Source organism: Pinus tabuliformis, chromosome 5_1 (genome assembly GCF_031772625.1).
Source record: "Pinus tabuliformis cultivar Carrire ecotype Pingquan chromosome 5_1, CPIR1, whole genome shotgun sequence".
NCBI lineage: Eukaryota > Viridiplantae > Streptophyta > Pinopsida > Pinales > Pinaceae > Pinus > Pinus tabuliformis.
Window position 1 is genome coordinate 471,768,925 of NC_142305.1, and position 6,523 is coordinate 471,775,447.

Consider the following 6,523-nt stretch of genomic DNA (forward strand, 5'->3'; position numbering starts at 1 on the left):
GACCAAGGGTTCCCTCCTGTCTGATATCGTTGCTAACCTATTCATGGAAGATTTTGAATCCAAGGCCTTATCCTTAGCTTTATTTAAACCTAAGCTTTGGAAAATATTTGTTGATGAAATCTACACCATATGGTGGCATAGACCAGATAAATTAGATCTCTTTTTTGAGCATCTCAATAATCAGTCTAATTCCATTAAGTTTACGATGGAGCATGAAGTTGATGCTTTCCTTCCTTTTCTTGATGTCCTCATTTCTAGGAAAGTCGATGGATCTTTCTCCCATGAGGTGTATCGGAAAAAGACTCATACTAAGCAATATCTTCATGCCAATTCCCACCATTTCCCTACTTAGAAGATAGGTTTTCTCAGCACGTTAGCCACTCATGTTCTAAGAGTTTCTGATGATGACCACTTTTCTACAGAAAAGTCCCATCTCCTTAAGGTTTTTGTCTAAATGGTTTTAGTATGCAGCAGGGTGTCAAAGCTTTACCTAAGGCGAGTAAGGGTCCCAAGGTCAAGAAAGAAACCATTTATCATAGTTTAGGAGTCCACCTCCCCTTCATCCAGGGGACGACAAAAAATATTGCGAGAATCCTGAAAAGCATAATATTCCGTCGACCTTTGGACCCCTCAGCACCATTAGAATCTCCCTAAAGTCTCTCAAAGACAAGGTGAACCCTCTTGATATGAAAGGTGTTTATAGCATCCTGTGTTCCTGTCGAACCTCATACACCGGTGAAATTGGTCATTATATTAACCAAAGGATTAAGGAACACGTAGATGATATCAAGCAAGGGAGGACTAAATCTTCAGCTCTAGCCAAGCATGCAGAGAAGACAAAGCATCATATATACATTGAGGAGGCTATGGTTATCACTAAGATTCCTCATTTTCATCATCGCAAGTTTAGGGAAGCCATTGAAATTGATAGGTCTTCTAGTAATATTAATAGGGATGACGGCTAGAAAATTAGTAGTTGCTAGATTCTCGCCCTTTCTTCTTAGTTTTTCTCTATCCTTATCTAGACCTTTTTTTTGGAAATAATTGTTATTATTATTAAGTATTATTACTTGTATTATTATTATTATTATTAATACTATTAATATTAATATTAATGGTAAATACTAGTTTTAATAACCGTAAGATTTTGTCATCTTAATAATACTATTAATATTAATATTAAAATTAATACGAAATAGTGAGATGAATATTATTTATATTGATATTTCTAATATTAGTATTAATAATACTAATAATAATACCTATTAACATTAGTATTAGTATTATTAATATTAATATTAGTATTAGTGTTTAATAATATTAAAATTTAATTGGTTAAAATAAAAAAAAATAAACTAAAAATAGAAAAGAAAAAGAAAAAGGGAAGAGTAATAAAATAATAATAATAGCCGATTTATAAATTTAAATAAATATTATTAATATGGTCATGGAGATAATAATATAATATATTAGTTAAGATAAATATACACAGTTTCAAGTATAACCCTTTTTTAATATTAAAAAAACAAAAAAAACCTAGTCAAATATAATCGTTGGGTTAATAAATTGACATTCAAAAAATATATTTATTTATTTATATTGATTAAATAATCAATTAATAATATAACTAAATTTAATTAAATAATATTAAACTTTTCCCTCTTCTCCCCTGGTCAAATATAGTCATTTTTTTCTAGCTGTTAGGTTGACTTGTCTCCCTATTTAACCTTCTTCCTAGATCTGTTTCTTCATCATGTCCTGAAGATGAACCACACTTGTTGGTTCAAAACTCATCGACCAGAATCTTCAATGTGACTTATTTCAAATTTTGTTTTATAATTTCTTGTAAAATCAAATGGCCACAAAACTGATTTTAACTGTACTTCCTCTATGATCATATGAATTACTGAAAGGCATGGACTGGTTAGACAAGATCTATAACACCCCCTCCCTACATTTACCCACTTTTATAAGTCCTATGTGTAAATCTTAATATGAGTGTTATGTGACATGATACAACCTCCAACTTTTGGTTATGGTACTGGGCTGAAAAACTAAAATTGCTCAGAGACCACAACCATCTCAGAAGGCTAGAAACCAACCCAGCTAATCAATCTCTAAGGTGGAACCCTTTTTCAATTACCTAATACCCCAACTACATGTGCATCAAGGAAAGAGTATGGTTATAGGCCTCCAATTGCACACATATGCTTGCTTCGTTGTACTATGACATAATTTCCCATGTTTTGTGCCAACAATCCTAAGATCTGAGCCACTTTTCCATACTAGCTCTGGACCACTACTTAGAACTTTCTGTAACTTCCCAAAATCATATTTTACATGGAAACAATGTTAATCCTTCAAACTTGAATAAGAAAGTTGACCTAGACTGCCTAGAACCAGTTAGACATTTCATTAAAAATTTGGTAAACGCGTTACATGTCATGAATGCATATATGATCTTAAATCTCTGAACTTCAACTTAAAAACACCAAGAAGTTCTAATTCCCTCTCAAGTAGCTACAAAAACACTTATTATCACATGCGTTTATCAACCAGTCAATTACTTAATAAATCATCAACAATAGCCATAGCTAAAGCACATCATAGAATTATGGTTATAACCAACATAAAACTATAATATTAACCCTAACAAAACAACCATCGAATCAACATAATAACAAGTACAAATGCTCATAAATCACAATATGAAAATAACTCTTATTAACATATGCAAAAGCCAACCAAGTCAGGGACTTTCACGTATCACTCGACCATAGATTGAGTTGAACCAAATATTTCTTTCATCCAATCACCCTCGTGCCATATTTCAAACATGGCTTTGGGATCTCATGGGATAAACCAAGACATGATCAACCAGAGATTCCAGAGGTCAAACTAACTCGAACCTCAAATTGACGTGATCTCACCAAAACTAGTCAAGAGATCACAAACCAAAACAAGATTGGATGCCTCATAATTTCTTCACCATACCTTGAGGAATTTTCCTTTCTCCACCCACATATCGAGGTCTTCCCAGAGAAAAGCATATCCACCCGCAAACTTTGGGAATTTTTTAATACTGGCTCTTAGTTCCAAAAGCTTCTAGCAATTCAAAGCTAAACTGAGAATAAATCCCATCACACATGGCTATCCAGGAAATGACAAGGAAAGCCTAAAACCATTTCCAAACTAGTAAAAACCCATGCCAATGATAACAAATGAGCCAAAAAAGTAAATTCATGAACCATGCATTCACACCTGAACTATGAAATCACACATGCAACCTGTTACTTGCAAAATCAGCCTGTTGACGCTATTGATCTAACATTTTCCTTGCTCTCCTTTACCTGTCCTTTTCGTTGCTTTTCTTGCTTATTTTATTTCTTTCTCTTCTTGGACATCTATCTCTCTAACACTATCCTCAAGCCAAAACTGAAAAAAGCTGCAAATTGCTTCTTTGATGCCTTTTTATTATTGATGTCTCCTTTTTCTTCATTTTCCTTCATTTTTTTCTAATTCGTTAACATACAAATTTGTGTCCCTTCAAGTATCTTTTCTTCTATTTTTCTTTTATTTTCATAAATGAATGTCAATTGTTATATTTTCCTTTTGCTAATGTCATTCCGAATTTACATAGCCATAAATAAATGAAATGTGATTATCACTATAGTGATTTTCCCAATATTCAACTTGGAATACGTGTCCCATGACCTTGGTCATATTTTTCTTTCATTATCCTTCACTAAATAGACTTTAACCCATAGTTGTTACAAGATCAAAACTATAATAATGTTTTTAAAGAAAATGGTGACTTGTATTAATGAAGTAGTTGAACCACTGATAGAAGGAATACTAAGACCCATTTCTATTAGACAAATTTGAACATTAAAGCTGAAATTAAGTGCAAGAAAGGTTTGTAAACTATTTAATGTCTAAATTGAAGAAAATAATAAGAAATGTAAAAAGGTAAAAAATTATATGAGTTACCTATAATAAGGGAGTTTAAAGATGTATTTTCGAAAGAAATTCCAAGACTGCCTTCCTCAAGAGATATAGGTTTCTCCATTCACTTAGTATGAGGAGCTACCCCGGTGTCGAAGATACCTTACCGAATGAGTATTCCAGAGTTTCTAGAGATGAAAATGTAATTGCAAGAATTACTCGATAAAGGTTACATCAAACCAAGTGTTTCACTTGGGGAGCCCTAGTGCTATTTGTACAAAATAAAGATGGTACATTTAGAATGTGCATAAGTTACAAGAAACTTAATAAACTAACTATTAAAAAATATATATGTTATGTCACATTGGTGATCTATTTGATCAAGTGAGAGAAGCAACAATATTCTCAAAAATTCATTTGAGAGCATGATATCGAAACTACAAATTTGTAGTTTTATCATTCAATCTTCAAAATTTAGCTATGGCTTTTATGTGTTTAATGAACATTGTGCTTAGTAAGTACTTGGATAAATTTGTGTTGGCTTTCATAGATGACATTTAGGTGTATTCCAAGAACCATTAAGAAAATGAATACTAGTTGAGAATGGTGTTGCAAACTTTAAGAGAATGTTAATTATATCCGAAATTCAATAAATGTGAGTTCTATAATGACAAAATACAATATTTGGGTCATGTCATTACAAAGGAATGACTATATGTTGATCCTAAGAAGGTTATGGTCATTTTAAAGTGGACATACCCAAGGATGTGTGATATTTCATATCCTTCATGGGAATCATAGGGTATTACCCAAGGCTCATTTAAGAATTTTCAAAACTAGCATATCCCATTACTTCCTTACAAAGGAACGGAATAAAATTTGAATGAATAACCAATTGCCAATAAATATTTGACAAATGAAAACATCTGCTAATTGTAGCACCTATTTTAGGAACTGTAGACCTAGAAAAAAAATCTGTAGTGTGTATGGATGCATTCCTTGAAGGATAGTTGATGTCCTATTACAAGAAGTCTATGTAGTGGTCTATGAGTCAAGGAAACTGAAAGCACATGGAATGAATTATGTTGTATATGACCTAGAGCTATATGTTGTTATCCACTCTTTAAAAAAATGGATACATTCTTTGTTGGGCAAAAATTTTACACTTATCACTGACCACCCTAGCCTGAAATACCTTTTTATTCAACCTCACGTAAATGCTAGAAAAGCTAGATTGATGGAATTTTTAAGTGAAATTGAATTTTAAGTAAAGCATATTAAGGGAAAACAAAATAATATAGTGGATGAATTAAGTATAAATGTAAATCACTAATATAAATTTATGTTATCAATGCTAAAATAGAATTTGTAGAGAAAATTAGGATTTCAACACAAAATGATGAAGCTTATCTAAAAATTACCAAAAGATACAACAAATAAAAGTACTTCATTATCTAGAAAATGATTTTAGCATTGAGAAAAGAGTTTTATTGGCCCAGTATGAAGAAATAAGTGGTAGAATATTTTGCTAACTATCTATAATTCCAACAGGTGAAGGACGAACACCAACACCTAGCTGGACAGTCAAATCCACTACCCATTACGGAATGGAAATGGGAAGTTATTTCTCTAGAATTTATTACTAGATTACCAAGAACTAGAAGGTCACACGACTCTATTATGGTTGTAATATGTGAGCTAAAAAAAGTAGCACATTTCATACATGTTCATTACACTTTTGGAATAACACAAATTCCCGATATTTTCATGTGGGAAATTTTCAGTTACATGGCATACCGAAAATTGTGATATATGATAGAGGAGCCAAATTACTTCTAAATTTAAGAAACAATGTTTGGAGGAATGGGAACTCATCTTGACATTATAAATTCCTAGAACCCCCAAAATAATGCACAAATAGAAAGGAAAAACCAAATTTTATAATATATGTTAAGGATGTATGTGATGGACAACCCTAGGAAGTGGGAATATTTCCTACATTTAGTATAATTTTCTTATAAGAATAGTTATCAAGCCTATATAAAAATGAGTCCTTTAGAAGAATGTTATCAAAGGAACTTCCATACTCCTTTAAGTAGGAGTAATCGAGAAGACAAGTTGGCATTAGGACCCTATGTGTTATAAGATATGGAACATGTAGTGAAGAAAATGAGGCAAAATTTGAAGGTTTCCCAAGACCAACATAAATTTTATGCACATGAGAAGAGAAAACATGATTAATTTAAACTACGATAAAATGTATATGTAAAAGTTAAACCAAGAAAGAGCGATGTGAGACTAGGGAGTTTTCTAAATTAATGCCAAGGTTTTGCGCTCCTTTTGAAATCCTAACTAGGGTTACGAATGTAGCTAATCAACTAGCATTTCCCAGCCATATCAAAGTACATAATATTTTTCATGTCTCCTAACTAAAGGAATATATGCATGATGATTCTCATGTGATTGATTGGAATGTGGTACAGGTGGAACCAAAAGTATACTTCTAGGTAGAACCACTTAAAATTGTAGATCAAAGAGAAACCATGCTCCATAGTCTAGCCATCGCCCAAGTTAAAGT